This window comes from Pogona vitticeps, chromosome 7 (assembly GCF_051106095.1).
Source record: "Pogona vitticeps strain Pit_001003342236 chromosome 7, PviZW2.1, whole genome shotgun sequence".
NCBI lineage: Eukaryota > Metazoa > Chordata > Lepidosauria > Squamata > Agamidae > Pogona > Pogona vitticeps.
The window spans coordinates 21,233,445-21,261,218 of NC_135789.1; the positions used below are offsets into that span (position 1 = coordinate 21,233,445).

At 47.4% G+C, this 27,774-nt stretch overlaps 1 protein-coding gene across 5 annotated transcripts in view; it reads left to right on the forward strand.

Annotated features, from left to right (window-relative positions):
• Positions 1–27,774, forward strand: part of RAP1GAP2 (RAP1 GTPase activating protein 2) — a 223,874-nt gene that overhangs the window by 1,969 nt on the left and 194,131 nt on the right. The window contains exon 1 of one of the 5 annotated variants that reach the window (XM_072978233.2): positions 4,409–4,606. The exons of 2 other annotated variants lie outside the window; for them this stretch is intronic. The gene's annotated coding sequence lies outside the window, so the exon portion shown is untranslated. Of the gene's footprint in view, positions 1–4,408; positions 4,607–27,774 lie in introns of those variants that run through there. 2 more of the 5 variants (XM_078379364.1, XM_078379367.1) reach the window with 2 other exon arrangements.

Genomic DNA, 27,774 nt, shown 5'->3' on the forward strand with positions numbered 1-27,774 from the left:
ACATGAAAAATTGAGGTGGAAGAAGAGGGAGAGCCGGCGAGCAGGACAGAAAGACAGAGGGGACCCCGTCTTCCTGGATTCCTCTCTGAGCCCGGATGCTCAGATTTCAGTGGCGTCCGGGAGTGCATTGGTGCAATTCATACTAAGGTGCCAGCTACATCTGTCTCTGGAGGAGGTCTCATCTGGCCATGGTGACCCACGCTGAGGTTACACCTCAGAGGCTGAGAGAAGGGCCTCCCGGAAGATGTGGAAAAGCAGGATGGCGTCGGGTGTCATCCACACAGCGGGAGGGGTATCAGAACCCATCATGCTGGGCAGCCTCTTTCAGGGTTCTCCTGTCTGTGTGAAATCGCCTGGGGGATCCTGAGCCCCTCCCGCAGGGGTTCAACAGGACTATCCCCCAAGCACCACGACTATCCACGAAGTGACACCACGCCAGGAGGAAAATCCCAAAAGCGGGCTCCATTTTTTCAATCCGTTCACTGCTTCTCTCCCAAACACAAAGCCACAGTTGGGCTGTTTTTCAACAAGTGTGTGAATGATCGTGAGCCGAAGGGGGAATCCTGTAGAGATCCCCTGGACGGCTGCCGTGGGTGTCGTCCATCTCCAGGCTGCCCTTGGCTAGGTAAAGCTTGGCCTTCTTTTTCCTGCTGGCAAGGCAGGCACGATATTGTGCAGCCGCATCGGGCCATTTCTTGGGTTTTTGAATCATGGGTAGAGAAGCACAGTCCCCCACATTTATGCGCCGGAGGATTTTTTGTTTTTTAAGAATGGGATTATTGTAATACATTCTACCTGGGGCTACCTCTGGAAAGGTCAAAAAACTTCAACGGGTCCAAAAATGCAGCTGCCAGATTCCCACAACCCCTCTGTTACAGCAGATCCACGGGCTGTTGATGTGCATCCAGGCCCAACTCCAAGTGTTGGTTCTGTCCATAAAAGCCCGAAATAATTTTGGGTCCGAGCGATCTCAAGGACGTCATCATCCCCTAATGAACCTGCTTGGCTGTTAAGATAATCAGGGGAGGCCTTTCTCTCAGTACCATCATCCTCACGGGTGTGTTTGCTGGGGCCACAGGAGAGGGGCCTTCTCGGTGGCTGCTCCCAGAGACTCTGGAACTCCCTCCCACTGGAGGCCAGCCTGGCTCCCTCTTGGCTGTCCTTCTGCAAGCAGCTAAAAGACCTTTCTTTCCAGGCAAGCTTCCCCTTTAGGAATGGCTCTTTGGGTGGAGTTTTTAAAGGGATGGTTTTACCTTGCTGGGACGTGGTGGCGCTGCGGGCTAAACTGCAGAAGCCTGTGCTGCAGGGTCAGAAGACCAGCAGTCGTAAGATCGAATCCACGTGATGAAGTGAGCTCCCGTCGCTTGTCCCAGCTCCCGCCAACCTAGCGGTTCGAAAGCATGCAAATGCAAGTAGATAAATAGGGACCACTTCGGTGGGAAGGTAAACAGCGTTCCGTGTCTAAGTCGCACTGGCCACGTGACCACAGAAGATTGTCTTTGGACCAATGCTGGCTCTATGGCTTGGAAACGGGGATGAGCACCGCCCCCCAGAGTCGAACACGACTGGACAAAAATTGTCAAGGGGAACCTTTACCTTTACCTTACCTTTACCTTGCTGCTTTGAATGTGTTTTTGGTATTGCTTTTGTTTACCACCTTTTAGTGTGGCGTTGTTTGATCTTTTCCAGTTCTTATACACCTCCTGCTTTGTAGCTTTAAATACCGCATTTGATTATGTAAGCTGTGTTGGGTCCTTTCAAGGCAAAAAGGCAGGGTAAACATATTTTAATGAAGCAAATGAATATGCAGCCTTCCCCCTTTCCCTGACAGGCAAATGGGTAGAAAACAGAATCAGGAAGATTACCAGTAGGATGATCGTTTTTGAGTGATTTCCTTAAATATCTTGAACAGAGATATTCAGTCCGTTGTAGGCCTTGACTTTGAATCCTTTTCTTGGGATCTCTCTCTCTCTCTCTCCTCATATATATATGAGGGGGAAATTTGTTTTTTAAAAAATGCAGAAGACATTAGAGGAGATTCTCCTCTAAAGCATAACAAAGGGCTTGTTTTCCTACAAATATATTTTCAGCAGTTTTTGTAAAACCTGAACTTTAGGTATTGGTGGGACCGAATATCCACTGACCCACATTTGGGTGGGTAGGAGGTGCAGCGTTCAGTGGTTCAAAATCGAACTCAAGACCCCTCTGAACGTTGCCCATCCCTAGCCTAAGGAGATGCATTTTAAGTCCTGACAAGGGTACATTTCCAGGTTTATATATTATTGTTTTAGAAGAAAAGAAAACTGCAGTTTGGAGCATTTGGTTTTCTGGTCAACTCATCCCATCATGTTTCTGCATGATTTCGTGATGTTTGCATGCAAAAATCTGCATGCGTTAAAAGTCATAGACATTTCTGTGAGCCATTTTTCCTCATCCAGACCTAACTTGGCAAGTAAGTTTCTGTAATAAAATACCGCTGGTTGTATTTCCTGCTCTTATATGTGCCCTTTTTTTGGTGGCCATTAACACAACGACGTAGTGCGAAATTTGAAGACGGCAAAAGAGGGCTGGTTCTCCTTTGCCTCTTGAGTTGGGAAATGCAAACGTGACGAGCTTTTGCCCAAAGCAAATCCCACCCCTCAAAACCTTGGATTACTGGCCCATTTGCAGGCAGCGTGAAAGGCCGACATCGATGAAAATGAATTTTTTTTTTTTACTGGGACAGGATGCTGAGCTTTTTGTCATTTTGCCAGGATGTTACTTTCCTTGTCTGCTGTTTGCAAAAAGCTTGCGGGAGATCTTCCCGGGAAAACCGCAATCCAGCTTCAACTGGATACCTTTGGGATATCATGTACTTTGGGAAACAGAAAAATAACAGAGAGATGGCGTGTCCATACGGGAAGGGGGAGCTGGACGGAGAGGTGATGCGTCTCTGTGCAGGTGGTGCAAGCATGAGCAGCTAGACCAGCTGCTTCATCTTGACTCATAAAACACAGCAGCCAGATTGCTCACTGGGGCTGGTTTGCAGGGGTCACATCTCACTCCCCTGTTACAGCCGCTCTGCTGGCTGCCGATCCACTTCCGGGCACAATCTGGAGCGCTGGTTCTGATTGTGAATGACGACACGACAGTGTAATGCTTGTAGTGCATTCCTGCTCCGACCGGGTCTTTAGTACGACTTGTATTCACCATCTCTCTTGAGCTGTATTTGGTTTGTTCCTTTTGACTATTTGTATACTTATGATTCCATCTTTAATATTACCTCTTAAAGATGTAAGCTGCCTCTTTATCCTCCTTGTTCTTAGCAGAGATGCAAAAATCCCACAAGAGAGATGCTCTCTCCCTCAATAGTCACCTGTAAGAAGCAGGGCCTTCTCCGTGGTGGCACCAGCCTGATAGAACCAGCTCCCGGAGGAGTTACGCCTGTCTCCCTCCACGGAGGAGGCCACTGAAGGCGTTGATTTTCTGGGAAGCTTTTCAACCCCACCCTGGTGGACTCCTGTTTACCTCCTGGCCTGCTCTTATTGGGAAACCACGTCTGGCGCCATTTGGCTTTTATGCTGTCGGTGTTTTAATTTTACTATTTCTTTGTTGGTTTAATATGTGTTTTAACTTGCTGTTAAACTCCTCCAGGAAGAGTGCTTTCTGCACTAGTGGGTTCGGCATAGAAAATAAGCAAACGAACAAACAAATAAATTGACGAATGGATGATCTTAGCACTGCAGAGTGACAAGGGGCCCTTGGCCAGGAAGACCCAGTGGAGGAATCGAACCCCCAACCTCTGACTCTGCCTGTATTGCTGGATGTAAATAGTAGGCTAGATTCTTCAGCCATTCTCAGCCTTGTTTTTGGCCAGGGCTAAAAACCACAAGATGAAAGAGAATAACAGGCTCACTCAGGATTATGTAACATACCTTATTAGGGGGTGTGTGAAGAAGTGTTGTTAGTCACTGACCTGCTTCAAATGTGCTGAGCCCCCCCCCCCCTTAAAAATGGCTGGGAGACAAAGCTTCTTGCTGGATATATCTGAGTTTCTCATTGTCCTATTTTTGTGGGTGAAATCCTTCTGGCTTTGTAGCCCCAGGTTTTCAGGCTCAAGCCGGGCCAGCAGCCACGGTGTGGCTCCTCCTGATGTTTATCCAATGGGCACAGCTGGAGAGAGAGGGTGCCCGGAGGAGTCCTCCTGCCAAGGGTGGTTGGATGTCTCTCGTCTCCTCTCCTCCCGGCTGGCCTTTGTTTCCCGCTGGCACACCGTGGCCAGAACTGTGTGGCAGCGGATTCTTTGTGTTCCCTGTGACAGGAACACGGGAAGGTTTGCCGAGCCGCAGAGCAGCTGACAGCCCTCTTGCGGCCACAGGCTTCTCACGGAGAGGCTGCCGAGCATGAAAACAACCGGTTAGCCCAAGCCGACGCATCATCAGCTCCAATCAGCCACGCACGAGCAGCCAGCCTCTCCTTGGCCGAGGAATACGACGCGGGGCGAAGCTGCCGACGTCTCCTGTCTGGGCCCCCCCACCCCAACCCCCTTTCCACATAAATGCATCTGGACTAGATGTTGAGGCTGAGCATCACTGTTGCATAAAGTGAAGCCGGAATCCAATTTGAGGTAAGGACCACGGTGGTCTCTGCGTCGTGGTGGTGATGTGAGGAGGAACACAATGGGCACGTAACATGTGGATGGACATGGGTGACGGGAGAATGTGTGCGCTCGTTTTAGTCAAGAAAATAGGTTCCTTGCGTATAAAGTCTCTCTTTGTGCATGTGTGTTGTGTGTTTTGGCATACTTCATTTGCTTACCAGGAGGAGACAGGGGACGGTGATGTTTTCAAAGCCTTCCAAAGGAAAACACGTCAGGTCAACATGTTTGATTTCCTGCTCCTCGGTCCTGTGACATTGCGAAGGTGCGCCTGAGGCAAGCCTAGGGTTTTGGGGGCCGGGCTGCTCCCTCGGCGGGCGCCACAGATCTGTGGTGTGCACATTTTGTTCCCAAAAAGCTGGGCACTTTGGCGGTTCCCGGGGCGATGTGGGGATTGGAGGGAAAAGGAACTTGGGTTCTTGGGTTGGTCTTCTCAAAGGCAAAGGTGGGCAGCCTTTGGTTGGCCAAGACGCAGGTGTGTGTGTGTGTGTGTCCGCACTGTGGAGGTGCTAGGTTGTCACTCTGAATTCTTGCCTGTTTAATGGAAGCAGGAAAGAGAAAATAAAGGCTGGGCTAATGAGCAGCTTTCCAAGAGAGATTTTAAAAAAAAACCACACAATCTGGGTGTCTGTTGATTAAAACTACGTACATCTACCTGTCTATCTGTCTACGTATTTATCTGGGGTTTTTTTTCCAGACTGTTTGCTTTATGGGTGGAATTTCAGCCCGGAAGAGGCTGTGTTGTTGTCTGTGTTTTTCAAATTCTACCTGCTGGAAATGTTAGAAGCTTGGAATGGGATGTCTTTCCATGAAGGTGTTATCCTTTTAACCCCCTAATGCAGGTGTGATTGTTTCTCCCGGTTGCAGAGCTGTTGAACTTTGGAAGAGAGGGATGAGTCGGGGTGTGTGTGTGTGTCCCAAACCACCTTGGACGGAGTCTTTTGGGGCTGTTCTGTGTGTCCTCCCTCCCCACCTCGTACTCATGAGGACTAGAGGCTTGGGTGGTGCTTATGCGGGATCTTACTAGGTGGTGGGTGCTCAGAAATGGTTTTCCAAGAGAAGATTGTGGCATACGGTCAAAAGGTGTTCATTCAGAACTACCCGTCCCACACAGAAGCCTGTTCTCATCTTCTATAAGGTCCCATTCTGGGTTAAACCCAATTTTAGCCCAGAATAGAGTAGATCAATTAAAATCAGTGGAATGTGCGGGCAAGTCATCCTATAAACCAGCCATTCTCAACGGGGGCCCTGACCCTTTGAAGGGGCTCACTGACTAGAAACGAGTCTTCCCACACCACCTTTGAAGGTGTGTTACATAATTTATACAATCCTAATTCCGGCTATATTTCTTGCATTTAGGGTCGTGGGCAAAAAATATTTTTTTAAAAATTAAAGGGTTGAGAATGGCTGCTGACTCTGTTCTAAAACGGAATGTATTTTCCTGTGTAGCTCAAGAGGCTCTGCCAACTTCTGATTCGAAAATGTTTTGGAACAACAACACCCCTCGGCCTTATTCACTGGGGATGATGGAGGTTGTAGACCAAAACATAAAGAAATCAACAGTGGGAACTCCTGGTTGTTTTTTAACCAGCAGTGGCTCACTGTGATTTCACTGAAAGGAAAGTTTCCCGTTCTCTCTTCCCTCTAAATCAGGGATTAATGGAAGGACTGAATGTTTGATCTCTCGTCCGCAGTGTAAAGTTTATCATGAAATTAGAAGCAGAGAACAGCCAGTCTCCAGCTGCATGAGAAGGATGTGATGAATATTCACACATTTTTCTCATCAGCAACATAAAGGGGGGGAAAAGGATGTCTTGACACTTTGACTCACCCCACTGGGGGGAAAAAACACACCTCACAATTCAGAATCATTTGCTCCTGTAAGAAAGTGAAAAGATTGGGAACCTTTTCTTATCCATGGAGCTTTCGCAAAAAAATTAATTGGGGGTGGGGGCATTTAATGCTTGAAAACAGATATTGTGCATTTAAAAAAACTACACTCAGTGCAAGCTTTTAAATGGAGAATGTGCAGAATAAGAAGGGTGGATTTTTGCGTGTGTGTGGAACCCCCCCCCCTTCCCACCTCACTGTTTTCTGAATTTTTGACAAGGAGATCTCAAAATTATAAGAAAATTTTTACCAGATTCCCCAACAGGGAAAAAAAATCTTTGACATTTTTAATCTTCACCCGCAAGAGTGAAATAAGTGATTCTAATCACCCCTTAGCGAGGAAGGAGTTACGACTTTGGCCTCCCAGTTTAGAAAAGTTCCTTTTTGAGGACGACAGCGCCTCGGTGTGGGCCGGGCTTGCCGAGGGATTTTGCTGGTTGCAAGCGACAAAAATCATTTTTGTCTGTAAACCAACGTAGAGTATACTCATTCTTTTGAGTTTTAAAATACTGTCTTCCAAGGATGTAAGCCTACTTGGGTCCTTTTTAAGGAGAAAGGTGGGGGTAAAAAAATTTTAAATAAAAAAATTAAATAAATTTCCCCCCCCCCCCAAGTTTTGCTTGGAATCAGTTTTCGGATACTAGCCCCATCGTCCAGTAACTGGACCTTCACCAAGTCCACAGCGTTTTCCATTGAAAAAGGTTTCAGGGTACAAGATGGAGGGAGCTTTTCTGCCTGAACTTCCTACGGCCCAGCTTTCACTGCATCTCCCATCAGCCACCATCTGGTGCTCTAGAGGGGTATGGGGAATGGAATCGAGCAACCTCAAGGCAACCCTGCTCCCAGGCTTTTTGAGACTGGGACTTCCAGGACTAGCATCTACCAGGGGGGAAGGAGCTTTCTCAAGATGTGATCTAGCTTAATATTTGCATCTTGATCTATATCAAACGTCCTTGAGGGCTATGTTGGGCCCAGAGGAAACAAAACCAAGCAAATCCTGAATGTGCAGATGAGCTTACAAGGTGGTGGTGGGGAAATACCTGGCTCAGCAATACTACCAGTGAGAAGGACTTTGGAGTTGTTGCTGAGCAAGCTGAGTATGAGCCAACAGTGTGATGTGGCTGCAAAAAAGGCCAATGCGGTTTTAAGCTGCATTAACAAAAGTCTAGTCTCCAAATCCCAGGAGGGGCTAGTTTCCCTCCGTTCGGCACTGGTTAGGCCTCATCTTGAGTCTTGTGTCCGGTTCTGGATGTTGCAATTCAAGAAGGATGCGAACCAACTGAAACGTGTTCAGAGGAGGAAAACAAGGAGGATCAGGGGGTTGGAAACCAAGCCCTCTGAAGAAAGGCTGAAAGAATCAAGTACATTTAGCTTTTAAAAAGAAGACTGGGGGGGGGAGTGATAGGAGAGCCCTTTTCAGGGACCTGGGAGGTAGTCAAACAGAGAAGGGGCAGGATCTGCTCTCCATCATCCCAGAGCGCAGGACATGTCATAATGGGATTAAGTGACAGGAAGGCAGATTTTGTTTGAGTATTGGAAAAAACTTCCTAACTGTTAGAGCAGTATGACAAGGGAACCCATGAGCTCAAGACATGGTGAACGCTCCGACGCTGGAGGCCTTCAAGAGAAAACAGTCAGCTCGGCTTGGACCTGAATTTCTGCCTTGCCTTAGAGGCCCCTTCCAACTCCATCATTCTGTGATTAGTAACCTCTTGATAGATTTGATTTAGGCATCCTTCAGTCTCAAGAGATGATGATAACGTGCTCTGAATGGAGGACTTGGAACAGCATCTAGTGTGGCTGAGGAGGCCAATTCGAGAATGACAATCCCTTCCATTCCGAAGACAAATACAGTGGGGTCTTGACTTGAGAACTTAATCCGTATTGGAAGGCAGTTCTCAAGTCAAAAAGTCTGTAAGTCAAGTCTCCATTGACCTACAGTGCATTGAAAACCGATTAATCCCGTAACAGGCCGTTTTTGTTCCATTTTGGTTTTTTTCTGGTCTGTAAGTCAAATCTCAGTCTGCAAGTCGAACCTAAATTTTGCAGCCAGAGAAGTCTGTAACTCAAAAAGTCTGTAAGTCAAGCCGTCTGTAAGTCAAGGGTCCACTGTATAATCTGTCCCCTGTCCAGCTCCCTGATTTTGCTGGTTTCAGGACTGTCTCTTTGCGTCGGCCTGCTGGAGAAGGGTCTCTTCAAATTGGGAGAAGCCATTTTGCACCACCTGCCTCCAGGCTGAACGCTCAGATGTCAGAGTTTCCCATCTGTTGAGGTCCGTTCCTAAGGCCTTCAGATCCCACTTGCAGATGTCCTTGTATCGCAGCTGTGATCTCCCTCTGGGGCGATTTCCCTGCACTATTTCTCCATACAGGAGATCTTTCGGAATCCGACCATCAGCCATTCTCACAACCTTTTGATAAGGACAAACCAAAATGCTGTAAACAAGCAGGTGCACATACGCCAAAACCTGCACCCTTTCTTGTGACATTTCGATTATCCTAAGAAAAGGGCCGAGTGGGTGCAGCTCAGAGAGTTGGCCCACCTGACAGCAGAGCCAGGGACCAGAAGGGTTGAATCCCCCGCTGTGTTTGCCAAAAGAGGGACCCGCTGAGCTCAGTCAGAGCATGCTTGGCTTATGGGGCAGTGCATCCTGCCGAACCTTGTGCGAGCTGCACCAGAACCCAGGACACTGCCAGAAGGAGGAAAACATTTCAGAATACTCTAGACCTAGAAAAACCTGGGAAGGGTTGCCGTAAGGTGGAATCACTGACGGCATGTGGGTATGATTACGAAGAAAGAGGTTGCCTGGCTTTGAGTTCTGGCTGATGGCTGTTCTCAGAGGGCTGGGGATCCGAGTCAGGGAGAGATTTAAATCCCCGTTTATTGATTTGCTTAGTTTGTTTTCTCCTAAAACTGAGACCGAAGCCAGCGCACGGCTGACTTGAAAAAGGGAATCAATGAAAACTCTGAGGGCAGAATTCCGTTGGCCAATGTGGAGCATAACCGCTTCAGACCGGAGTGCGATGCATAGTCTCTGCCTTGCGTAATTCGGACTTTACGTCATGCAAGCCAGAGATAGGCCCGTTGAAACCAACAGGGTTTCCATGTGTGCAAGGGGATAGAATATCTCTGTGCATAAATGGCATAAAAATCAGATGTGCCATCTGCTCTTGCATGAGTGGTGGAAACCAGCTGATCTTGGCCACAGAATACAAACATTAAAAGAGGATTTAAGAAGTCTTTTTCCTTTGTGGCTGAGCATCTTTCTGCTCTCGCACCTCCTAGCTAGAGGCAGCAGGATGGGCTCCACTTTTTTTAGAACCAAGAACCCTCCTACGTGGGTGGGTTTGCTGCTGTCACTATGGGCTGTCAAGTCACCTCTGACTTAGGGCGACCCTATGAACGAGCGAGCGCTCTCCAAAAAGGTCCCGTCCTCAATGACCCTGCTGAGATCTTGTAAACTGAAGCCTGTGGCTTCCTTTAGGAAGTCAATCCATCTTGTGTTTAACCTCCCTCTTTTCTTGCTGCCTTCCACCTTTCCCAGCATTATCCCCTCCCCCTCTGTGAATCCTGCCTTCTCGTGATGTGCCCCAAATAGGACAGCCTCAGTTTCAATATGTTTTGCCTCCAGAGATCGTGCAGCTTGACTTGATAGAAGATCTACTTGTTTGTATTTCTGGCAGTCCCGGGTATCCATAAAGCTCTCCTCCAGCATCATATTTCAAGTGAATCCTATTTCTCCCCCCCCCCCACAACCAGCTTTCTTGACTGTCTAGCTCTCACATCCCTGCCTAGTGATCGATAATACAAGAATGTGGATGATCTTGGTTTTCGTCTCTTGTGACACGTCCTTGCACTTGGCAATCTATTTAAATCCCTTTGTTGCGGCCCTTCCCGGTCTGTCTTCTTCCAATTTCTGATCTTTTTCGTGGCTGCCGTGTCCATGAGAATTGAACCAAGGTGTAGGGGTAGACGTTGAGATGTTCGCCTGACTGCAAGGCTACGGAAGGGAGTTTCCACCTCTTTCTGTGGATGGAGATCTCACAGCCTCTTGTTCTCGAAGAAAAAGGAGAAATCCTTTTTTCTCCTTGCAAGGAGATTTCGCTGGACGGAGGCCATCCCCTTGCCCCAAGAAACCTCGTGAGAAATTGCCAAGGATTATTTTTTTTTAAGTTTCGTGGTCATTTTGTTGGTTGTTGTTCTGGAATGAAAGCGAACCTGTGCAGGATTAGTACAGTCCACGCTCAGGATGGCCTCTTTTCTGTACAGGATTCATCAAGCTGTGCAGGATTTGGAACCTTCCTGCCCAGGATAAGGAGAGAAAAATGGTGAAAAAAATGAAGAGGCACATGAGACAAGGGAATTTTTCACAGGCTGCTGGGAAATCCCAATAGCACAGGGGGAAAGACTGAGATTCAGATAATGACCCGGAGCCAGCTTTCCAAATCTCTGCTTCTGGATGTCCTCCTAGCTAGCCGGTCAGCTTCACATTGGCAACCAGCCCCCACAGAGCGCTGTCCATGGTCCTGTGGCACACGAGCTTGTCAGTTTCCTGTGGGGTTTCTCGTCTAGCCACACTCGTCCTCCTCCGTGAGGTCAGCAGGCCGTGGTTTTCCCTGGTTCTGCATGAAGCTTTTTAGCTGTAAGATAAAATACAGTATTTATTTATTTACTCCTTTAAAAAGGGCCCGAGGCAGCTTAGAAGAATTAAAAGACAGTATTTAAGTGGGTCACCATGAATATGCAGCACCAAAAGGACCAAAGGATGCGATACCAAAACACAAAACCAACACCAAAACCACATTCAAGCAGTAAAGCCACAGTAATCAATTTAAATACCACACTCGGGGAAAGCCTGCCTGAAGCGAAAGGTCCAAGCCTGCTTGCAGAAGAGCAGCCAAGAGGGGGACCCCCTCCAGTGGTAGGGAGTTCCATAGTCTCTGGGAACAGCCACAGAGAAGGCCCTGCTCTGTGTTTTCCCCAAGCGTGCCTCTGAAGGTGGCGGGACCGAGAGAAAGGCCTCCCCTCATGATCTTCACTCCCAAGCCAGTTAGACGGAGACGTGGTCCCTGAGGTACCTTGGGTCCAATACATTCAGGGCTTTATAGGTTAGAACAACTGCTTTGAATTGTGGCCGGAAACAGATGCATAAGAAAGCAGCGCCATCTGTCCTTATCGTTATTCAGGAAAGAGGTTGTTCCTTAGGGAGGACGTGTTTTGCATGCAGAAATCCCCATGTTTTGACCTAAAACTCGGGAGAGTTTTGAGCTCATCTGGAAGATTGGAGGCACAAATGTCAGCGCCACTGAGCGCGATGGATCAGGGCTCTTCCCTTCTCTTTAAGAAATACACGCCTCTACTGGCACTTCTCCGATGGAGCTTTCAGAGGGTGGGTTTATTATTTATTTATTTATTTTAAAAAGCTAATTGAATGTTAATTTGAATGCTTTTGATCTGACACACTTTCTGTTAGACATCAGCCGCCATGAGGAAGTGCGAATCTATGACCGGGTGCAAATCAACACACACACAAAACATGCTTTCAACAGGAAGGAAAAACAGTGGGAAGTCAAGGGGAGGAAAAAGAATGGGTGAAGGGAGAGAGGAAAGCCGTACAGATGATGGTGGGGAAAATGTTGTAGGTATGATGATGGCACCAGAGCAGGAGCTGATAACTTCAGGGGCAGAATAGCTTTTTATCTATCTTCAGGTCAGGGTCAGAGCATATGCTTTGCTAGAAGAAGGTCTTATTTTGATCCCAAGTATTTCTGCTAGAAAAGCACCTCAAACAATGAAGTTGGAAAACTTGGGGAGCAAGGGGTGTGGAACTCATGGCCTCTTGATTTTGAACGGGACGTGGAAGGGGTGTGTGTCTTCTTTTCCTCTTTCAGTGAGATTTTCCACCCCTTCTCAAGAAATCTCATGGAAAATCTTGCGGGATTTCATGGTATTTTTTTCTCTCCCAGTAAAGGCACTCAGGATGGCACCTTTCCTGTGCAGGACTCATTGGAAAGGTAGAGAAAGAAAGAAGTCAGAATGGGAGGCCACCGCGGGCTCCCCGAGAGGAAACGATGTTGTTTTGGTCTACACCTCTCAGAATACTTCATCAATAATCCCCCGCTCTGAGATGCCTAGATGGTGAGGAGAGACAGAATTCGGCTTGGCGAGAAAGTCACCTTGAGCACACCCAACGCGGCACAAAGAGAACCACGCTCGTAAGGGCTGTGAAGAATGCTCAGGGGATTACTCATTCTTAATGAGACGCACTTTCTTGAAATGTTGAGACAGTTTGTTGAGAAACTAGCGATCCTCCGGAGACGTCTTGAATCCAGATGAGGCGAGGCGCTTCCTCCTCCCACGGATGTTTCCACAACTTTATACCAAAAAAAAAATTGTAATATTTTTTTGGGGTAAAGATAAGGAGAAACATCCTGAACGGTTAATGTCGAGGTTGCTGGTAGGACCTGATTTAACGTGAGAGGGAGTACAATAGTAAGCGTAGAATGACCCTTTATTGCTTGGCTGTGGGTCACAGAGTTATCGCTGGATTTTCCAACTGTTCCTGAAGCTATAATGGGGGTCACCTTGTGGTGGGAGGTCTTCCATCATCCAGCAAAAGCAGGGAGGGGACCAGACTTTTCTTCTGTTGGACTATCTTTATTTGTACCAGCACGTCGAACAATTTAAAATCATGGGTGAAATCGAAGTAAAAGTAAAAACAAATCAAGATAATTAGACAATCTCCAATTGGAAGTGGGCTACTTCAGGAGCAAGAGCTTCGAAATCTGCAGGATCTTCTCTTGTCCACGGGGTGGGACATAAGCACGATGCACATAAGCACTGCCTTGATTGGATTTCTCCACAGTCCCAGAAAAGTTGTCCCGTGTCCAAGTTACCTCCTTTAACTTGAGGATTCATTGCTCTTCCCTGAATTGCCACCCATGGATGTTGTTTGCAACCCTTTTGGAAATGAATTCGCTCCAGTCACAAAGTGAGCGACCATTTTTACCTGTTGGGCGTTGAGTGGCGTGAGATGTGAAAAGATTTGGGTCAGTAAAAAAAAAGAATACATATTATATCTATCTGTCTCCACGGGCGTGTAATGCGGGGGCACATCCCCCACACCCAACTGCAACTGGTCCTGGTCTCTTACATCTCACACGACACTAGCGATACCTAATCTAAAGTTAACCCAGCCCCAGGCGGCGAGGCTGACACCGAGGGAGTACTGCAAAGTATTCCCAAACTCTGTCTCCATGGTGATCAAGCTGGCAAAAAAGTCTTGTTCCAAGCATCCTTACAAGGGGAGCAGCGATATTCATCACGGTGTTTGTCCTCCGAGCAGGTGTTGAACAACTCTCGGGAGGAAAGGTTTCTCTCTCACATTGTGCGTTTTTTCCACCTCATTCCTCACCTCTGAATTCTCAGATGCGCTCATTTTTTAATTATTATTACTATTACAGAATAAGGGTGCCCTGGCTGTCAATCTTTGGTTTCTTCTTTCCCTGAAAAGGATTTGGAACATCCTTGCCTCTCTCTCTCTCTCATTCTCTCTCTCTCTCTCTCCCTCCCTCCCTCCCTCCCTCCCTCCCTCCCTCTCTCTCTCTCTCTCTCTCTCTCTCTCTCTCTCTCTCTCTCTCTCTCTCTCTCTCTCTCGGTGGTGTAATGGGAAATTTGGCAGTTTGGGTACTCCTCGTGAGTCACCCTTGCAGCCACACACTTGGCTGTGCAGACTCTAAAAATGTCGGCAGGAGGTCTGCGTTCGTATCCACAAGCGAGGAGAAGCATTTTGGGTTTGCAAAGCGAAAGGCCGGGAGAGTGACGTAACTTTGCTGTTGACGAGAAAGAAATCAAAACTGGTTCAAGACTGTGGCCAAGAAATCAGAAGGAAACTGGGATTAGGAAGGGCAGCCATGAAGGAACTAGAAATGATGATCAGGTGTCAGGATGTGTCCCTGGAAACCAAGATCACGATCAACCACACTCTTGTGTTTCCAATTATGCTATACAGATTATTTTATCTGTCTGTCTAATTTATATGCCGCTTTATAGGGGACCCAAGATGGCTTACCACAGATAAAACTACAGATTTAAAAAAATACTATATAAATATCCTATTTAAAAAACATTTTAAAACTATATTGACAAAATGAAGTTTTAAAAACAGTTCAAAAATATTTTTGGAACCCCGTAGGTTAAAAAACCAGCATCCCTGGGAGAACTTATTGCTTAAAAGTCTGCCCGAAGAGGAAGGATTTTGCCTGTCAATGGAAGGACCAGAGGGAGAAAGGGCGAGGGGGGCAACCTGGCTTCCCAGGGCAGTGCATCCTGAAGCCTGGGAGCCACCACTGAGGAGGACTTCCCTCGTGTGCTCCCCAAAACGAGCTTGGGAAAGTGGGGAGCCCACCCAGAGAAGGGCCTCCTCAGAAGATCTTTTAAAAGCCAAGAAGGCTCATAGGGGGTGAAACGGTCCTTCAGGTAGCCAGGACCCAAGCAAATAACCAGCACTTTGAATTGGGCCCAGAAACAGACTGGCAGCCAGTGAAAATGCTGCCAGGGACTTACAAGCTCTCTACAACCCAATACCGGTCAATAGTCTGGCTGCAGCATTTTGAACACCCTAAAGTTTCTGAACAGTCTTCAAAGGCAGCCCCACATAGCATTGCAGTAATCCAGACACGTTGTAACTAAGGCATGACAAGATAAGACATCTCGAGGAACATGTGCAAATGACACACCAGCTTTAACTCCTGGCCACTGCTGAAACACCCAAGCGATCGGTTGAGTCCAGGAACACACCCATGCGGCGAACCTGACTTTTCAGGGGGAGTGTAATCCCCTCCAGTACAGGTGGGAGCCTTATCCCCTGGATTTGCCTTGCGACCGAGAAGGATCACAACCGGCACTAGTATGGGCACAGAACAGTTTCCTTGGAATAGACTGGAAGAAGAGGTGGACATTCAGTATCATCACTGTTCTGATGGCACTTAACCCCAAAACTCCAGACAATCTCTCCCAGCCATTCTGTGTACCCTGTTTCCCCCAAAATAAGACCTAACCTGAAAATAAGCCCTAGTATGATTTTTCAGGATGCTCGTCATATAAGCCCTACTGCAAAAATAAGCCCTAATGGCAAGCCACTCCAGTATCTTTGCCAAGAACGCCCCATGATCAGAAACAAAAGGCTAAAAGATATGACGCTGGAAGATGGGCCCCTCAGGTCGGAAGGCGTCCTAGGAGAAGGGGACGACCGAGGATGAGATGGCTGGACAGTGTCTGCGAAGCAACCAACATGAACCTGACACAACTCCGGGAGGCAGTGGAGGACAGGGGGGCCTGGCGTGCTCTGGTCCATGGGGTCACGAAGGGTCGGACACGACTAAACGACTAAACACACACACACAAGTGAAACCCCCGCCCTCAAGCCTTGTGCAGCAGCCAGAAGAAAATGACATGACTATAATTATTTATTTATTTATTTATTTGATTTATACCCCGCCCATCTGGTCTAAAAGACCACTCTAGGCGGCTTCCAATATAGTAAAAACAGTGAAATAATACAAAAAACATAAGCAATTACATAAATCATATTGTAATAAACAGAATACAACAATAGAATAGAAAATACATAAGGAGAGAATAAACAGAAAAGTCAGATATTAACTGGAGGGAAGGCCTGAATGTATAGCCATGTTTTTAATTGACTTTTAAAAGTGTCCAAAGTCGGGGCCGCGCGGATCTCAGGAGGGAGATTGTTCCAGAGGCGAGGAGCCACCGCCGAGAATGCCCGGTTTCGTGTCCTTTCCTTCCAGGCCTCCCTCGGCGTTAGGCTCCTCAGCCTCACCTCCTGGCTCGTGCGAGTGACACGGGTAGATCTAGGTGGAAGCAGGCGTTCTGTCAAGTATCGAGGTCCTAAACCGTTTAGGGCCTTATATGTAAGCATTAACACTTTGAAGTCAATGCAGAAACGGATGGGCAGCCAGTGCAGTGCGGCCAGAGTAGGAGAGATATGTTGGTATTTTCTCACTCCAGTAAGGAGTCTGGCCACCGCATTCTGCACCACCTGAAGTTTCCGCATCAGCTTCAAAGGGAGCCCCATGTAGAGCGCGTTACAGTAGTCTAATCTAGAGATTACGAGCGCATGTACTAAGGTAGTGAGCGCCCCCGTGTCTAGGTAAGGTCGCAGCTGGGCAATCCGGCAAAGGTGGAAAAAGGCGGAGCGTACTACCGACACCACCTGCGTTTCCATGGTGAGCATCGGGTCCAGGTGTACTCCCAGGCTGCGGACCCCACTCTTCGCGGCCAGGGCCACCCACCTTCAGAACTTCCGTCTTGTCCGGGTTCAGCCTTAGCCCGTTCTCCTGCATCCATTGCAGTACGGCCCCCAAGCATCCCCTGAAAATAAGCTCTAATGTGTTTTTTTTTTTGAGCAAAAATTAATATAAGATCCTGTCTTATTTTGGGGAAAACACGGTAGATATGGAGTAGCATGGGGGAACAGAACTGAACCCCGGGGGACCCCATAGGCCAATGTCAGGGGAGGCAAACAGGATTCCCCCAACACTGTCTTCTGAGTTTCAGCCATCCAGAAGAATCAGAGCCACTGTACCTCCAAGACGTGTCCCAGAAAGGCGCCCCAGAAGGACACCGTGGTTGATGGTATCAAAAGCTACTGACAGGTCCAGCAGAACCAGCAGGGACACAATTCCCCTGTCCAGTTACCGCCATAAATCGTCCACTAGGGAGACCAAAGCAGTCTCCGTTCCATAACCAGGCCTGAAGCCAGATTGAAAGAGATCTACTGTAGATAATCCACTTCAAATAGGACCTGGTTGTGAAAGCTGGATGATGAAGAAAGCCAGCCGGGAAACACCTTTGAAATGTGGTGCTGGAGGAGAGCTTTGGAGGTGCCCTGGTTGGCCCGAAAGACAGACCGGTGGGTCCTAGATCGAATCAAGGCTGAACTTCAGTAGAAGCGAAAATGACGATGCTGCGGTGGTTGTATTTTGAGTGCATCATGAGGATGCAATACACACTGGAGAACATAATGCTAGGAAAAACTGATGGCAGCAGGAACAGAGGAAGACCAAAAGTGAGGTGGATCGACTCCCTGAGTTTTGCGGAGCAGAACTGTTGGCAACAGGATCCGCTCATCCCTAGGGTCACCGTAGGTCCGAGGCGAGAGCACTTGGACCCAACAAAGGGCTCTCCTTTGCCCCTCAGAGACCAAGCTGCCCTCTGATAACTCTGCGTTAACAATGGGCACAGCAGCTGTGTGTCGAGGGAACAGGAAAGCCCTCGGGGTGGTGATGACAGATGCCATCAACGTGGTCAGCCCTGGCCCTGTGACCCCCTGCCCGCCTGTTCGAATGAGTGTCACGTCCAGCGGACAGAAGTGCTCCTCGAGTGAAACAACCCCCCCCCCAAACCACGGAGCCAAAGAGAGCAGACATTTTAAGGGAAGCCCACCCACCCCAAAACTGGCAGGACCAGCCTCAGCCTCGCTGAACAAGAAGGCTCGGCACTTACAAAAATCTCAACACCTTCAGCCCTCACCCTCATCTTTTCTGGAAAATGAAGGCGTTCATTTTCCTTCGTCTCCTGAAACCACGTTTCTCCGCGGTGTCGCTGCTCCAGCCCACACTTGCCTGAAGCAGGAGCAGACAGATGGGCGAACAGGTTTTATTTGTATTTTTTATTTTTTCAAAGGGAGCCGGACTTTATTTCTCAGCAAGATTTCTGGCCGCTCCTTTTTCCCAGGGACTTCGTCGGGAGCCACGCAGGTACCTTCTGCGTGCCTGAATGCATGATGATTTTTCTCTTTTTCAGCTGTGTTTTTTCTGGGTTTCGTGCAAATCCACTTCTAAACACAGCACTGGCGAGCTTTGGGCTGATTTTTTAAAAAAAAATGATTCTGGAGTAAATCCAGGGGCGAGCACCTTTTTTGTCCATCTGCTGTTCAAAAACTCCTTATGCGGCAACCGACAGGAATACAAACAGACTCGCCACCCCACCCCCCCAAGGTCATCTGGCATATATGAGGAGAGAGGTGTTGTTTAAATAATCAATGGTGCAATTATATAACGGCACATTCTTTTATTTCCATTTTGGATTCAGGCCATGCTTGTGCAAGCGCGTTTGCTGAGCTAAAGCATGTCCACGCAGCTGCTCCACTTGTCTGTCCCCCTTTTACAAAGTTATTTAATGCAATTTCATTCTCCCCTTATGTTTGTGTGCTGGCATTGTGGCTGGGCATCGCCCTCAGTAGCAAAGGATCTGTTTTGTCTAAGCCATGGGGCGGTGAAAGCTGGCAATGCCACTGTTCCAGAGGATGTGAATCTGAATTGAACCCATACTTCAGAGAAGCTCTCCAAATACTGCATCTTCCTTTTCTACTTCTTTCTCTGAGGTCAGTTTTTCTCCTAACTAAAGGACAAAGCTGGACTGCCGTTGAATGTTAAGACAAATCTCAGAACTACACAACTTTAGTGTTGACCATGAAGAAATTGGAATCATTAGAGATTTTGTATCCCTTGGTTTCATCCTCAGTCAAAAGGGAGACTTAAACCAAGAAATCAGGAGAAGATGGAGACTCAGAAACGTCCCCATGAAGGAATCAGAGACTATCATCCAGTGTAAGGATGTGTCACTAGAGATCAAGACTCTTGTGTTTCTGATCCCCATGTATGGGTGTGGAAGCTGGAGAGTTAAGGAAAGCTGACATGGACAAAATTGGATTTGTTTGAAATGGGGTGCTGGAACAGAGTTTTTGCAAATACCCTGGGCTTCCAGGAAGATGAACAAGTGGGTCCAAAATCAAATTATGTCTCAACTAACTCTGGAGGCAAAAACGTGGAAATGGAGGAGAAGGCAAGATTCTCTGGAAAAGACAATAATGCTGGGAAAAGTGGAGGGCAGCAGGAAAAGAGGAAGACCCAGTGCAAGATGGACCGACGCCCTAAAGGAAGCCACGACTTTTGAGTTTGCAAGGGCTGAGCATGGCAGTTGAGAAGAGCACGTTTTCGAGAGTGCTCGTTCCTAGGGCCACCCTGAGTCAGAGGCGACTTGACGGCACATCATAATGGGAACAAAGACACACAGAACTCCATAATGGTTCCCAGAATATTTTCCAAATAGGGAAGTCAGCTCCAGGGCCATTTGTCAACGATGACCTTTTCCTCCTGCACTTTCCAAAAGTGGGTTTTCTTCAAACCAGCAGCCAGGTTTTTTAAACCTTTTCTTCTTCTTCTGAAACACCAGGTCTTCCGAGTGATCACTTCTCTTTAATTTTGATGAGCCGAGCGCTCAACGATGGCATTCTGCCAGGATAAACCCAAAACCATCCTGACAACAGCTGTGACCTCATGACAGACAAACCCCTTGCTCCTCATGGATAGACTTATGGTGGACCCATGAATCAAATGTCTCCAAAAGGTCCTGTCCTCAACCGCCCGGCTCAGATCTTGCGAATTCAAGCCAGTGGCTTCTTTGAGGGAGTCCGTCTGTCTCGTATTGGGTCTTCCTCTTTTCCTGCTGCCTTCGACTTTTCCCAGCATTATTGTCTCTTCCAGAGAATCCTGCCCTTCTCAGGAGGTGCCCGAAGGAGGAGAGCCTCAGTTTTATCATTTTTGCTTCCAAAAAGAGTTCAGGCTTGATTTGATCGAGGACCCCCTTGTTCGTCTTTCTGGCCATCCGGAGCACCTTCAAAGCTCTCCTCCAGTGACACCTTTCAAATGAATTATTCCTCCCCCCCCCCCCCGTTGGCTTTGTTTACTGTGCAACTTTCACACCCATACAAGGTGATTGTAAATACAAGAGTGTGGCTGAACTTGATCTCCAGGGAGACATTTGATGTTCTTTTCCATTTCCTTCCTGGCTGCCCGTCCTAATCCCATCCTCCTTCTCATTTCTTGGCTGCAGCCTCCATTTGGATTGAGGATGGAACCATGGCGTAAAGAATCTTTCACAATTTCAATGTCATCAGTGTTAAAATTGTGCCATTTTATCCGTATTCAGTAGGATCCGGGGACCTCCCGCAAACAGCATTTTCAGGAAACAAGAAAATGCAAATAGCAGTCTTGGGAAACTGGGTGTGACCTTTCGGTCCCTTGTGGTTTTTGTCAGAAATGGTGGATCTGGCCTGCAGGCTTCTGGAGAGCGGTACAAAATATTTGAAGGGAAGAGAAAGCAAGGACAAGGCCTGGTGGGGAGAAGCCAAAATGTGGGTGTTCGAAACACTTTCATTTTGGGTTAAATGTCTCTAGCTGCACAACAGAAGTGCAGGGTTTCAGAGAGCAGACCAGCTTCAAATCCTGTAGTCCACCCCCTTTTTTCCCCTTATCAACTGGCACTGACAGTCTTAATAACGGATCCTGAGACATTATTTGAGGCAGAAGAAAAGGTTTAATTTGCTTACAGTGAACAGATAACAGCATCCCTGACTGCTTTTAAAAGGGGGGGGAGCTCTCAGTAGGACCTAGAAACCCCCAGGTTGCACATCTGGGTTCTCCGGACACACCGCTAATCCTTCAAGGAATTCCGTTTTGTGCATGTGTGAGAGATCTGTCGTGGACGTAAAGCCGTTCCCTATGGATGGCGAAGGGCCGGTGGATTTCAGTGGCTCTCCAGCTCTTCTCTGCCCCAATCCACACTGACAACGATCAACTCCCCGCGTACACCCCCCCCCACGCATGAATAAATCTGGCCGCAGATGCAAAGTGTGGACGGCGCAATCCATCTTTTGTGGTGCCAGCTTTCAAAGGAGAACATGAACCCGGCTTTCGTGGGCATCCCTTCGCATCCTGCTCGGTGGACGGATGATTATTTTTCTAAGGGTCAAGAACTGCACGCAGCCGATGGTTCTCCAGCATCTTGTTTCAGTGATGAAACGCACGCCAATGTTATAAAAGCATTGGCCCGAGGTTGCTTCCTCTCCCTCAAATGGCCTGGAGGCGGTGCTGGGATGGTTGACAGACAACAGACTGAGGCTGAACCCGGACAAGATGGAAATCGATCAATCAAATCAATGGAGAGCATGGTTTCTTCCTTCAAGACTGTTTTTGTGTTTTCATCTCGCCTTTCAACCCAGCCCTCCCCATAAGCCCACAAAGCAACCGTTGTGTTACCCTCCGAACAACCAGAAAGCGAAGATGTGGCCCGCTGAAAAATGTCAGTGGGGATGGTCGGTTTGCCCCGGGTTTGAGTCTGAACTTTAAAGGAGACATTGAGGGTACGGAACCTGTTTGGAGGGATAGGGCTCAGCCTCTGGCTGTGGAGCCAGTGACTGGGAGTTCGATTCCCCCCCCATGGGGCCTCCTTGACAGGGGCTGGATTGGATGATCCTACAGGGTCCCTTCCAGCTCTGCCGTTCTACAGTTGCATCATGTACCGTTCAGAGTCAAACCCAGAGTGGATCCTATCCCATACCTCTTTTCACTGGCGGAGATCCTTTAAGAGGGGCGTCCTGCTGTCCAGGATCCAGCCTGATGGGGTTTCTGAGAAGTCTATAAGCTCCTTTACCATGAGAGAATCATGTGAAGGGGTCTCAGGATTTATTTATTTTTTTTGTATTCTCCCATTCTAAAATATTTGAAATGCCTCCCCCCTCCTTTACATTTAGTTTTTTATGTGCTGTCAAGTGGCCTCCAAATGACAGCCACCGGATGAAGGAGAGATCTCCAACACGCCCAGTCCTCAACAGCTCTCCTTTTAAAAAGTCAATCCATCCTCCTCTTTTCCTGATGCTTTCAACTTTTCCCAGCCTTATTGTCTTTTCCAGCTCATCCTGCTTTCTCAGGATGTGCCCAAAGGAAGACAGTTTCATCCTTTTTGCCTCCAGAGATCGTTCCAGCTGGATTTGATCTAGAACCCACTTTTTTTTTCTTCTTTCCCGGGGTTGTGGCCATCTGGGGAAGCTGCCAAACCGTTGGCTCGTGCCCCATCTCTCGTGGAGATACAACCGTGTATAAAAAGCGACCCCAAAAATAAAATTAAAAATTTGAAATGGAATGGAGGGGGAAGGAAGGCGGAAAAAGCAGCGTCTCCAAAATCAGCCAGATGGGGGCGTTGTTCTCTAGGATCCATCTGGCCAAACGGCAACACATTAATTAGCCGAACAGGCGCTGTCAGCTCAAGCGTGAAGGCTTTGTTATTCACGCATCAGCTGTGTTAAAACAACCCCCTGTGTAGAAATCCAGCGAATTTCGTCGAGCGAATACTTATTTCCACAAATAATTTGTTTTGGCTTTGAGGTGGCGACGGTAGCGCTGGCTTGCCAAGGGGTGGCTTAAAAATGCAGGCCCTGTACTCCCCCCCCCGCTTTTGACAGCTCCAATCCTCTTCTCTAGGTTAATTAGAACAGGTCCCGTGGGGGTCCCCACCGTTCGGGGCAAGTCTGAGAGAGAGAAAAAGAGCCGCCCTTGGAAATATGGAAACGCAGCCACCGAGGTCAAAGCCTAGCTGGGGAAGGGCGGCCGAAAATGGGGGCTTTGCAGGACTGAGTGTCGTCGGGTGAAGGTATTACCTTTCGGGAAGACCACGGAATTGGCCAGGCGGTCCCTGAGGGTGACCCAAACATGTGAGGGGCCTCGCGGTTCCTTTTCGTGGACCCCTTGCAAATTTAATAAGTAACAAACTGTCATGAGTGGAAATCCACTTTGTCAGGCTCTAAGCTCCAGGTTCAGGGACTCGAATCGCGGGACCCGCTATTAAGTTGGACTTAAGTCACACCGGGGACTCAACTCGGACTTGACTCTGGGGGGGTGGTGTCAATGACTTGGATGCGACTCGTGACTCAGAACCCACTCCAGCTTATTTTTAACAGGGACTCAGATTTGCGGCTTGGTACTGGAGATTTCCTGACATCTTTGCTAAGCACACCCCCTTCGTTGATGGTGCAGGAAAAGGGTAGACTAGGCATATGTTATGCACCAGCAACTTAGAGTGAGCTTATGAGTGAGATATTTAAGGAATAGTTTTATCAGATAGCTTAGTGGTTTAGGCCTCTGGCTGTGGAGCCATAAGTCAAAGCTTGTCTCTGTTATATAATACTTGTCAATGTTTTTATAATTTTGACTGTGCCTGGTGTTTAATAATAATAATAATAATAATAATAATAATAATAATAATAATAATAATAATAATAATAATAATAATAATAATAATAATAATAATAATGATAATGATAGGCTCAATATAAGAAACAACAATTTTAAAATATAACTTGCCAGCCCCCAAAACCCCATGGGAACACCAGGTAGAGAAAGTGTCAGAAAAGGACGACGTCAAGATCTTGTGGGATTTCCGGGTTCAAACGGACAGACACCTTGAATAAAACAGACCAGACATAGTAGTAGTGATAGAACAAAGAAACGTCTGGATCATTGACATTGCAATTCCAGGGGATGCCAGAGTTGAAAATAAAGAATTGGAAATACCGACAAAGGACAGAGACCTGGCCATCGAAACATCTCGCCTCTGGAAGAAACACCCTTCAGGGGTCCCCGTCGTCATCGGGGCTTTGGGAACAATATCAAGAAACTTCACACAGTACTATAAGCAGTTGCAGATCTCAGAAATCACATCATCAGAGCTATAAAAAAAGCAATATTAGGAACAGCATAGATCCTGTGCCATATTTAACAGATACACAGGTTTTTTGGTTAAAACTTGTATCTTTTATAGAATACGAGTCAATGTTTTTATAATATTGACTGTGCCTGGAGTTTTTGAATAATAATAATGCTAATAAATTTGTTTCCACCCCTACCCTCTGCTGTCAATTTCCATGGCCAAGCAGAGAAATTCAAACCCAGTTCTCCACGGTCTTTGTCTATCGCCGTTTTCCACACCACCCCTGGCCTAGAAATCCAGCAAGTGTAAGGGAGCATTCGTGCGTCTCTTCCTTTCCACGTTTTCCTCCTAGCCACCCTTTGGGTAGAGGTGGGGGAGAGACAGAGATAGGAAGACGCCCTTCCAGTGATTGCCATTGATGGGGGCCAAGGCAAGGGCTGAACTCATAAATCCTGATCCACCATTCTCACCTGGGTGCCCAGAGAGCGACAGGCCGCATGCGGCTCTTTCCAATCTTGAGAAGACCACACCCTTTCTATGTCCTTGCTCATACCAATCTAGTTTTCTCTTTAAAAGCCCCCCACAAAAGCCCCCTCACTCTCTCCTGGGATCCAAAAGCTTCCAGAATATACCGCATATTTTTTGCAATAACTTTTCGAAAGACACACTGGTGATCTGAAAGATTTCGAAACAGCCTCCCCAGTCCCCCTAGAAAGGCCAAGGGGACTTGATCGCTATTTCAAAGCAGTTGAGGTCCTCTGTAAGAACAACCGTCTGCTGTCAATTCCGACTTATGGCGAACCCACCAGATTTCCCTAGGGGTTTGAGAGTTCAGAGGTAGCTTCCCAGTCCCTTCTCCTGGGGGGGGGGGCATTGTGGGATCACCCTGCAGCTGGCTGCCGGCAGAAATGAACCCCTTCAGCCTCATCCCCAGAGGAAAGAAAAGCTACCGTTCCCTGATGGGTTACATTTCTCCTTGCAGGGAGCCCTCCCTCACAAAAAGGCTCGAGAAATGTGCCGCCTGCGACGGCGGCGTCTGTTCTGCCGCTTCTCTACATTGACCCTCCCTTGGAAGGGATCAGAATAAGCAAAGGACACATGAACCCTGGAGTTGTCGTTTACACTGGGTTCACAAAGCGGTTGTTTTCCGTGCGCTGTCTCCAGGCAGCCGCCACAGATCAAGCAGGGGATGCGTTTCGTAGAGATGCTTGTCACAAGCAAGCTGTTTCTCCTTCTTCGGTACCAGCCGAAGCGCTCCCTTATGTAACACACTTTATGTAATGCGCTGCCTCGTGTTGCATATGCATGAGTTCCCTCCACTTGTCACGGCCACCTGCAATCCACTTCTTAGGGCACTGCTTCCCAACTTTGGGCCCCCGGATGTTCTTGGACTGCAACTCCCAGACGTCTTTGCCATTCTTCCTGCTGGCCAGGATTTCTGGGAGTTGTAGTCCAAGAACATCGGGGGGGGGGGATCCAGGGTTGGGAATCTGGTGTCTTAGTGGTTCTTAACCTTTGTTTCTCGGATGCTTTGAACTGCAACTCCCAGAAACCCCAGTCAGGACAGCTGGTGGTGAAGGCTTCTGGGAGTTGCAGTCCAAAACTCCTGAGTAACCCAAGGTTAAGAAACAGTGTCTTAGATGATGCTTCTTGGCTCCGAAGAGCATTGCTTTTCATGGGACGGGAGGCAGTTTCTCTGACTGTTTTGAATACCAGCAGCGTCATTTCTGTAAATTGTCACCTTGAGAGTTTCTACCGAGGTTATTCTTCTCTCTTAAGAGAGATGAAGTATACATGGATGAGGACACGCCTCATCTGGATGGGAGAGAAATGTGTATTACCACTTCTCCTTCTAGCGATGAGCGTTTATTCCCCCTCATTAAAGCCCGTTGCCATTGGGGCGGTTTGACATGCACCCAGCTGCCGAGACCTCCCGGGGCTCTGGAACAGCCAGACACCACGTGTCGCTTACAATCACTGGGTTTTGAAGGATGGCTGTCATCTGCAAGCCACAGGCCGGACTCTCTGCTGTTATTTGTCCTGGTTAAACTGCGGAATTTGCAAAGGCATTTCATGCTTGGTTAGGGGAGAGGGCCAGTGTCTGGATTGTCCGTTTTTGCAAATGAAGTGATACTTCTTTTTGGTAGCTGGGTCTCTGTTGTTTTCATTGTTGCTCCCGTCCGATGAGCCACGAGATGTGTGGGCTGTTATCAACATGTTGTCCTGTAACATTGGTGGGTCAGAAAATACAAGAAAATACTCTCTATTTCTTTCTAATGGCTTATTCTGAGATTGCATTTTGGGAATATTTACGTATAAAAATGCAAAAGCTAAAAAAAAAAAAAGCTAGGGTACAGTAAGACCACTGTACCCTGTGGGTTCCAAGCCACCCCGTCCCCCGTGGATACTGCAAAATGTGAATGTATTGAACACTATACATTGCATTATCTCTGGCTCCCTCTGTCGGCTAGTTCGGGTAAATACACTCTGGAAATAAATGTAAACACTCATTTCTGGATTTTTTTTCTTTTTCTTTCTTTTTTTGGTATCTCAGGCAGTGGATAAGTGAATCAGCGGATACTGTTTCCACGGATGGGGGCCCTACTGTATTCCTCTCAAAAGGCTTTGCAAATGCCTTGTAATGCCTTTACAAATAACTTTCAAAAGTAACTAGAAAATGTCATTCATTACCCCTTTCGCCTTGTAACTGCTTGCTTTCTCATTTTTATGATAAGATTGTAACTTTGTTTGTTTCCCCAAAAAGCAACCAGTTATAGGTAGCTGCATTACTTGTAACTAAGTACTTTGGGGAAAACTCAATTTTCAGTCGTCTTCATTGCTCTGGATTTGAAATGGAGGCTCGCTCCATGTTGGAACACCGAGCAAATTATTTAAAAGTACTTGTGTGTCGTCAACTAGCTTCCTTGGTTGATGGCTGCTCTTTCTGTCGGAACTGGAGTACTGTACATAGACTGATATTCTAAGAACTGGAAAAGTCACTCTCTGGAAAAAGATTTCTTCCTGTTCCTGCTATTGACATTGCTTGTACTTGCTCATGACTTCCTGGGATCCTTTTGGGAGGGGAGAAAAAGCTTCAAGATTTGGCAAAAAAAAAACAAAAACAAAAAAACAAAAAAAAACAAAAAACTTGACAAAACAGTTCCCACCACAAGGCTTTAAAAAATGCATCAAAAGGCGTTAAAAAGAAACTTCAGAAAGCAACGGGAAAACAATGCACATTACACTGGTAGGCCCAAATCCTCTTGCTGAAAATTCACCATAGTCACTTACTTATCTGTTGTGTATTGAGTTGTATAACTCAGTGTGCAACTTGTAATGTCTGCACAAATTCCTGAACGTGTGTCGTTTGCGTAACTATGCAAGAGGATTTGGGCCGTAGTGGACCTGTGTTCCTTTTTGACTTCATTCCATTTCTTTGAGATGCAAAATCGCCATTCCTTCGTTATATGCACAAAGAATGTTTTTCAATGAATTCCATTACTTGTAATTCATTATTACAAAGCTCAGGATAACTCTCCATTCAAACCATAAATACGAAGCTAGAATGGCGTCCTGCCCTTTTTCCCCTCCTATTCTAGTTCCTACAATAAACCTATTTATTCTGACTCTGAACGGTCTTTGCCACGCACCTTTGTGGAAGGGTGCACACACAGAGT